This window comes from Pteropus vampyrus, unplaced genomic scaffold (genome assembly GCF_000151845.1).
Source record: "Pteropus vampyrus isolate Shadow unplaced genomic scaffold, Pvam_2.0 Scaffold2656, whole genome shotgun sequence".
NCBI classification, from domain to species: Eukaryota; Metazoa; Chordata; class Mammalia; order Chiroptera; family Pteropodidae; genus Pteropus; species Pteropus vampyrus.
The window spans coordinates 6,966-16,448 of record NW_011891437.1 but is presented as its reverse complement, the minus strand read 5'-3'; the positions used below and the strand labels follow the sequence as shown (position 1 = coordinate 16,448).

At 34.9% G+C, this 9,483-nt stretch overlaps 1 pseudogene; it reads left to right on the top strand.

Moving 5' to 3' along the window:
• Positions 1-551: 551 nt before the first annotated feature.
• On the top strand, positions 552-670 carry LOC111734630 (annotated as a pseudogene).
• Positions 671-9,483: the final 8,813 nt, after the last annotated feature.

Below are 9,483 nucleotides of genomic sequence, written 5' to 3'. Positions count from 1 at the left end.
GATCAAATGGGATTGATTCCTGGGGTACAAAGTTGATTCAGTCTCCACAAATCAATTAATGTGAAACACCATATAAGTAAATTGAAATATAAAAATCATATGATCATATCAATAGATGCAGAAAAAGCATTTGACAAAATCCATTTATTTATGGCAAAATAAATAAAAACTCTCAGCAAGTTGGGAATAGAAGGAACATACCTCAACATCATACAGACCACATATGACAAACCCACAGCTTACACCATACTCAACAGGGAAAAGCTAAAAGCATTTTTCTTAAGATCAGGGACAAGACAAGGATATCCACTTTCACCACTTGTATTCAATATAGTTTTAGAAGTTTTTAGCCTCAGCAAGCAGGCAAGAAAAAGAAATAAAAGGCATCCAAATTGGAAAGGATTAAATAAAACTCATTATTTGCAGATGACATCATACTCTATAGAGAGAGAATCCTAATGATTGCACCCCCCCCCCAAAAAAAAGTGAGAACTGATAAATGAACTCAGTAAAGTAGCAGGATAGAAAAATTAATATTCAGAAATTGGTTGGTCTACGGCCGTGCCACCCTGAACGAGCCCGATCCCGTCTGATCTCAGAAGCTAAGCAGGGTCGGGCCTGGTTAGTACTTGGATGGGAGACCACCTAAGAAGACTGGGTGCTGTAGGCGTAAAAAAAAAAAAGGAAAAAAGAAATTGGTTGCATTTTTATACACCAATGATGAACTAGCAGAAAGAGAAACTAAGAAGACAATCCCACTTACAATTGCATCCAAAACAATAAAATATCTAGGAAAAAAAAAAAATCAACCAAGCTGGTAAAAGAGCTATATTCAGAAAATTATAAGTCACTGAAGAAGACACAAATAAATGGAAGCCTATACTGTGCTCATGGATAGGAAGAATTAACATCGTTAAAATGCCTATACTACCCAAAGCAGTCTATATATTTAATGCAATCCCTATCAAAATACCAATGGCATTTTTTACAGAACTAGAACAAATAATCCAAATACTTATATAGAACCATGAAGGATCCTGAATAGCCAAGGCAATCTTGAGAAAGAAGAAAAAAGTCAGAGGTATCACACTACCCGATATCAAACTATACTACAAGGCTATAGTAACCAAAACAGCATGGTACTGGCTCAAAAACTGACACATAGATCAATGGAACAGAACAGAGAGCCCAGAAATAAACCCACAGCTATACAGTCATTTAATCTATGGCAAAGGAGGCAAGAGTATACAATGGGGTAAAGACAGTCTATTCAGTAAATGGTGTTCAGAAAACTGGACAGATACATGTAAAAAAAAATGAAACTGGACCACCTTCTTACACAATACACAAGAATAAACTCAAAATAGATGGAAGACTTAAATGTAAGACCTGATATATCTTCTCAGGGAAGGGAAATAAAAGAAAATAAATAAATAAATGGGACTATATCAAACTAAAAAGGCTTTGCACAGCAATGGAAACTATCAGCAAATGAAAAGACAACCTACTGAATAGGAGAAGATATTTGCCTATGATACATCTGATAAGGGGTTAATATCCAAAATTTATTAAAAAGTCATACAACTCAACACTAAAAAAAAAAAAGAAAGAGAAAAAAGAGCAATCCAGTTAAAAAATGGGCAAAGGACCTGAATATGCATTTCTTCAAAGAGGATGTACAGACGGCCAATAGACATATGAAAAGGTGCTCAATGTCACTGATCATCAGAGAAATTCCAATTAAAAGCACAGTGAGATATCACCTCGCACCTGTCAGAATGGCTATCAGTAAAATAACAAACAACAAGTGTTGGCGAGGATGTGGAGAAAAGGGACCCCTGATGCATTGTTGGTGGGATTGCAAATTGGTACAGCCACTATGGAAACCAGTTTGGAGGTTTTGGAAAATATATATGCACCTCTATGTCCACTGCAGTGCTATTTACAATAGCTGAGATATGGAAGCAACCTAAGTGCCTATCAGCAGATGATTGGATAAAGACATCATGATACATATATACAATGGAATATTACTCAGCCATAAAAATAATAAAATCTTCCCATTTGCAATGGCATGGATGGACCTAGAGGGTACTATGCTAAGTGAAATAAGTCAGACAGAGAAAGAAAAATACCATGTGATCTCACTAAAATGTGGAATCTAAAGAACAAAATAAATGAACAAAGAAAACGAAAACAGACTCACAGATAAAGAACAAACTGGTGATTGCCAGATGGGAGAGGGCTTCGGGGTTGGGGTGAAAATGTTGAAGGGATTAAGAAGTACAAATTGGTAGTTATGAAATAGTCATGGGGATGTGAGGTACAGCATAGGGATTATAGTCAATAATATTGTAATAACTATGTATAGTGCCAGGGGGGTACTAGACTAATCGGGGAAATCATTTCATAAATTACATAAATGTCTAACCACTATGCTGTACACCTGAAACCAATATAAAATAATATTGAATGTCAACTATAATTGAAAACTGGAAAAAAAAAAAAAGAAACAATCGGGAAAAAAGAAAAGGCAAGACTAAGTTATCGTGATGTAATTCATAACAGTGAATTTTCTGGGTGTAATGGTAATATTTTGTTCTTTAGTGTGCATCAAGGTTTTAACATTTGGCAATACTCTTTGAGTGGTATATTTAATATTCTTGTGTTTTAGGTGGGACTGCAAATTGGTACAGCCACTATGGAAAACAGTATGGAGGTTCCTCAGAAAACTGAGAATTGATCTACCATATGATCCAGCAATCCCTCTACTGAGTATTTACCCCCAAAGACTTGAAAACCCATATCCGAAAAGATATTTGCACACCAATGTTCATAGCAGCATTATTCACAGTGGCCAGGACATGGAAGCAACCGAAGTGTCCTACGATAGATGATTGGCTAAAGAAGCTGTGGTACATATATGCAATGGAATATTACTCAGCCATAAGAAGAGATGAAATACTGCCATTTGCAACAACATGGATGGACCTCGAGATAATCATGCCAAGCAAAATAAGCCAGACAGAAAAAAGTTGAAAATCACATGATATCACTTATATGTGGGGTATAAACCTAAAAGCAACAAATGAGCAGGACAAACAAACAGAGACTCATGCACATGGACTATAGACTAGTGGTTACCAGAGAATTATAGACTAGTGGTTACTAGTGGTATGGGGAAAGAAGGGGGAGGTAGATGGTGTAAAGGGGGTCAAATACAGAGGGCTAGCGGGAGGGTGAAGTGGGTAAAGGGGATCAAATATATGGTAGCTGAAGGAAACTAGACTTTGGGTGGTAAACACACAATAGAATATACAGATGTCAAATGATAATGTATACCTGAAAAATATATAATTGTATTAACCAATGTTACCCCAATAAACTTAATTTTAAAAAAAGAAAAGATTTCTTGTACTTGCAAAATAAAAGAAGATTCATGTGTTTTAATATAAGTAAATTATAGATAAAAATAGCAAAAAATAAAAGTTATAAAAATATCACGATAAGATATTGTGAATACCTTTGTCCAAATAAATTTGAAAACCTAGATGAAATATGCCTAGAAAAATGCAAAATATCAAAACTGACCCAGAATATATGGATAACCTGAATAATCCTATGACCATTGACAATACCGAATCAGTTGTCTACAGCATTCTCACAAAGAAAACTCCAAGCCAATATGGTTTCCAAGGCAAAGTCTTGGAACATTTAAGGAAGGAATTAATACAGTCATACACAAAAGTTTCCAGGGAATGGAAGAAATAGGGACTATTCCCCCAATTAATTTTAGAATAGTAAAATTATAGGCTGATTTCACTCTGAACACAGATATAAATGTTCTATACAAATATTATTCGAAAACACATAAAAGAACAATACACCACAACAAAGTTGGATTAATACAAGTAATACATGATTGTTTTAGTATTAGAAAATAATCGGTGTGGTTCACCAGGATAACAGATCATACCATCATTTCAATCTCTTCATAAAATTTAATATTCATCCATGAAATAGCATTTGACACTCAGAAATAGAATAAAAGGATCCTTAAAAGTATCTACCAAAAAAAAAAAAAATGACAGCAAATATATTTAAAAGTGAAACACTAGAAGTTTGAGAATGGAAACAAGTCAGGTGCGCTTCCATTTCTCCACTTATAAACAAAATATTGCTGGGCATCCTAGTCAGTGCAATAATGTAAGAAAAATTTTAAAAAACAGTTTAAGGGTTTGAAAGTGTTGGGAAAGGCAATTACTTGCATGCAGTCTTTCAAACCACCACTTGGCTACATAAGTATGCACCTTGGACCTGGAACTCTTCCTTACCAAGAGAACATGGATGGATCTCGTGGGATGTAAAATTGAAAGCAACAAACAAACAAGACAAACAAACAAAAACTCAGAGACACAGACAACAGTTTAGTGGTTACCAGAGGGAAAGGGGGGAGGGAACAGGTAGATAAGGGTCAAGGGGATCCAATATATGGTGATGGAAGGAGATTTGACTTTGGGTGGTGAACACACAATGCAATATACATGTGATGTGTTATTGAAGCCTATGTGATTTTATTAACCAATAAATTTAGGGTTTTTTTGAAAAAAAAGTCCACACAGCCTGTGATGGGCTTATCACCTTGAGTGGGAAACTGTTGCAGGCCTAATGTACATACCCTTTTGTTCTGCTTAGCCTCTGTGTCAGTGACCCTCAGGCTCGCCCCCAGCTTTCAGAAATTTTTGGACTTCTGTCCCCGCTGGTGGCATAGGGGTGAGATTTGCTATCATCCACAAAGTTGGAGTCCACCCCTGGCATTGGTAACTGGTATATGGTGTTCTGCTTGACAGTAGTCACTTAGAGAAATTGAAAAAAAGAATATATATATATATATATATATATATATACACACTTACGTTTCACTGTATTAAGTGCTGTTCTTTACTCCTGCAGATACAAGTTTCCATCTGGGATCATTTTCTCCCATCCTCAAGAACATCCTTTGGTATTTTTCGTATGGCAGATCTGTCGGTAATCAATTTTCTCAGCTTTTATTTGTCTGAAGATGTCTTCATTTTGGTGAAAGTTATTTTTATCAGTAGTAGAAGTGTTTTAAATGATCTTTCAAGTATCTATAGGATTTGTATGATATTCCTCTCTTCATTGCTGGTACAGTCACTTTTAATGTAAAATGATTTATGTGTTCTTAAAAATCATTGTACTATATAAAATTAATAAAAACTGTATATATGTACGTACAATATAGAAACAGTATGTCAACAGGTATCTTAAAGAAAGCAAGACGACAAATGGTAGACAAATATAACCATATGCAATACACTCTACAAAAGGAAAGTATTCATAATATACATAAAGCTTTACTATTAACACACACACAAATTGAAAAATGCACAATGTATGTCAATATACAGTTCGTGAACTATGACATGCCAACATCGAAGAAAACATACTGGAAGATTTGAAACCTCAATAATGGTCGGGATAAGTACAATTCAAACTACAGAAATATAGTTCTTTTCTCATTACATTGGTATGATTTGAAATGTTAAAAATATCCAGGTCTGCCGAGGCTATAGCTGACAGGTGCTCTTACATTACCCATGGTAGTGTAATATTATAAAAGGAACCTGACAGGATTGATTAAAAGTAAAAAGCCATAATAAATCTGCCTCAAATATCTCTCTTCCTGGTATCCATTGATAAGCTAAACAAAAGCAACAATTGGAGGACATATGTAAAGGTATATGTGTGTGTACAGTAACATTATTTGTAACTGCTAAAAAAAACTGGAAAGAAATCAGGATTCTGATTCTGGTTCATGAATATAGAAATGAATCAGAGACTTGATTTCTTTCCAGTTCTTTAGCAACTACAAATAATGCTGCATTACACATATGTACATGTGCATATTGTGAATTATGCAGTCATCAAAAATAATGAGTTAAAACTGTACGTGTCAGCCTGGTGCTAGTGGCAGAATAATATACTTAGTCCAATTTTATTTTTAACAGAAAAACAAAATAATCTTATAAAAATGTACATATATTGTATATATTTGACAGGGCATGATAAAAGCTGTGAAACTCAACTATAACATTGCTTATTTATTTCAAGTGTGTTGGTTTGGACATTTGGGAAGGAGATAATTTCTTTATACATATTGGTATGATGGAATTCTTGAAATGAGCTTATATTACATTTTAATTTTAAAATAATGAAATAATTAAAACGTAATCACGAATAATTGGTTGTGGGACTTAGGATGAAAAGGAACATTCGATGATGGTCTTACCTCTCTGGCCTGATACTGTCATTTATTATTAGAAGGAGGTTCATACGTTCATGCACACGAATCTTTATGCATAGTAAAGTGAGCACTTTTATTATTTGTTTGATGTTATCTGTAACCTGTGTTACTTCAGAATGAACTTGTTAAGGTCACTTACACTCTGTATACCGTTCACGCAATAGCAGAATATGCGGTATGTACGCAGAGAGAATTTCTTTCACAAGAAGTCCTGTATTTATACAAACTGAATGATACAATATGAACTCACAACATCTTTTAAGTCGTGCGCATCAGGAGGCTGCAGTCACCAGACTGTCAATAAGTGGTGCTGGGAAAATTGGAAAGTCACATGCAACAGAATGACACTAGACTGCTCTCTGTCACCATACTCCAAAATTAACTCAAAATGGATCAAAGACCTGAATATAAGACCTGAAGCAATAAACTGCATAGAAGGAAGCATAGGTACTAAACTCATGGACCTTGGATTTAGAAAGGATTTCATGAATTTGACCTCAAAGGCAAGGGAAGTAAAAGCCTGTATCAAACTAAAAAGCTTCGGCACAGCAAAAGAAACCACCAACGAGACAAAGAGGCAACCAACTGAATGGGAGAAGCTATTTGCAAACAATGCCTCTGATAAAGGGCTAATATCCAAAATACACAAGAACTCATACAACTCAACAATAAAAAAAAAAATCCAGTTAAAAAATGGGCAGAGGACCTGAACAGACACTTCTCCCCAGAAGACACACAAACGGCCAAACAGACATATGAAAAGATGTTCAACTTCATATTAGGGAAATGCAAATCAAAACCACAATGAGATACTACTTCACATCTGTTAGAATGGCTAGTAACAAGGAACAAGTAACAAGTAACAGGTGTCGACAAAATGGTGGGGAAAAAGGAACCCTCATGCACTGCTGGTGGCAATGTAAATTGGTACAGCCACTATGGAAAACAGTATGGAGGTTCCTCAGAAAAGAAAGAATAGAATTACCATATGACCCAGCAATCCCTCTTCTGGGTATCCGTCCCCCAAATCTGAAAACATTTATCCGTAAAGATATATGCATCCCGATGTTCACTGCAGCATTATTCACGGTGGCCAAGACATGGAAACAACCAAAGTGTCCTTCGATGGATGACTGATAAAGAAGATGTGGTACATATATACAATGGAATATTACTCAGCCATAAGAAGGGATGAATATACTGCCATTTGTGACAACATGGATGGACCTCAAGATTATCATGCTAAGTGAAATAAGTCAGACAGAAAAAGTTGAGACCCATATGATTTCACTCATATGTGGTGTATAAAACTGAAAGCAACAAATGAACAAGACAAACAGAGACTCATGAACCCAGACAACAGTTTAGTGGTTACCAGAGGGAAGAGGGGAAGAGGCGGGTGCGTAGATAAGGGTAAAAGGGGTCAAATATAAGGGGACTGAAGAAAATTTAACTTTGGGTGGTGAACATGCAATGCAATGTATGCATGACTTAACATTGAATTGTACACTTGAAACCTATATAATTTTATTAATTCATGTCACTCCAACAAATTTAATAAAAAAGAATTAATAACAGATGACTATTATCATTAAAGATATGAAAATTCAGCAGCATGTTAAAAAGATTATACATCATGACCAAATGGAATTTATCTCAAGAATGCAGGGCTAGTTTAGCATACAAATAATGCTACTATCAACATAATATAGCAGCTTAACAGAACAAAGGGGAAAAAATGATAATCTCAATTGACAAAGAAAAAGCAATTTAACACCGTTTCATGATAAACACCATACACCACACAGCAAACTAAGAATAGGAGGCAACTTATTCAACATGATGTAGGGCATTCAGGAAAAAATTTACAGCTAACATCAGATTCAATGAAGACAGACTGAAAACTCCCACTAAGATCAGGAACAAGAAAAGAATGCCGCCTTTCACCAGTTCTTCTCAACAAAGTACTAGATGTTTTAGTAGTGTGATTAGGCAAGAAAAAATAAATAAAAAGCATGGAAATTGAAAAAGAAGAAACAAAACAATTCATGTGTGCAAATGACATGATCTTATATATAGAAAAATCGCAAGAAACCCCTATACATAGAACACACACACACACACACACACACACACACACACACACACACACACACACACAAACTACTAGAGTTAAATGAATTAGGGTAAATTTCAAGATACAAAGTCAATACTGAAAAATCAGTTGTGCTTCTATACAGCAGGAATGAATAATCTGGAAAGGAAATTAAGAAATTTCATTTTCAATAGCATACAAAAGAATAAAATACCTAGGAATAATTGTAAAAAGGACGTGAGGAATTTATACACTGAAATCTACAGAATATTGCTGAAAGAAATTAAAACAAACTATAGTAAGTGGAAAGACACCCATATTCATGCTATGGAAACATAATATTATTAAGACAGCAATACTACCCAAAGCCATCTTCAGATTCAATGAAATCCCTATCAAAATTCTAAAAGCCAGTTTTCAGAAGTGAAAAAGCCTATCCCCAAATTCGTAAGAAAACACAAGGTGTCCTGAATAGCCAAAGCAATTCTGAAAAAGAACAAAATTGGATGACTCACACTTTGTGATTTCCAAACTTACTACACAGCTACGTTAATGAGAAAATGTGTTGCTGTTATATGGATAGACATATAGAACAATGGAACATAATTGAGAGTCCAGAAATAGTTGCATACATCTATGGTCAATTGATTTTTGGCAGTATGTATTGGCAAATAAAGACACACACATCAGGGGAACAGAGGCCCACACAAATACAGTCAACTGATTTTTGACAAAAGAGCAAAGGCAATTTAATGAAGAAAGGATAGTTTTTTCTCCCCCCACCCCAACAAATAATGCTGGAACAATATAGTGCAGACATGTGCAAAAAAAATAAATCTAGACACAAAATTTAAACTTTTCACAAGAATAACTCAAAATGGATCATAGACCTAAATGTCAAATCCTAAACTAAAAAAAAAAAAAAAAAAAAAAAAAAAACAGAAAATAAATAGATGCCAACAATGGGAGACCTGAGGTTTGATGACGAATTTTTGGGTACAACACCAAAGCATCATCCATGAAACAAAAATTGGTAAGTTGGACTTTGTTAACGTTAAAA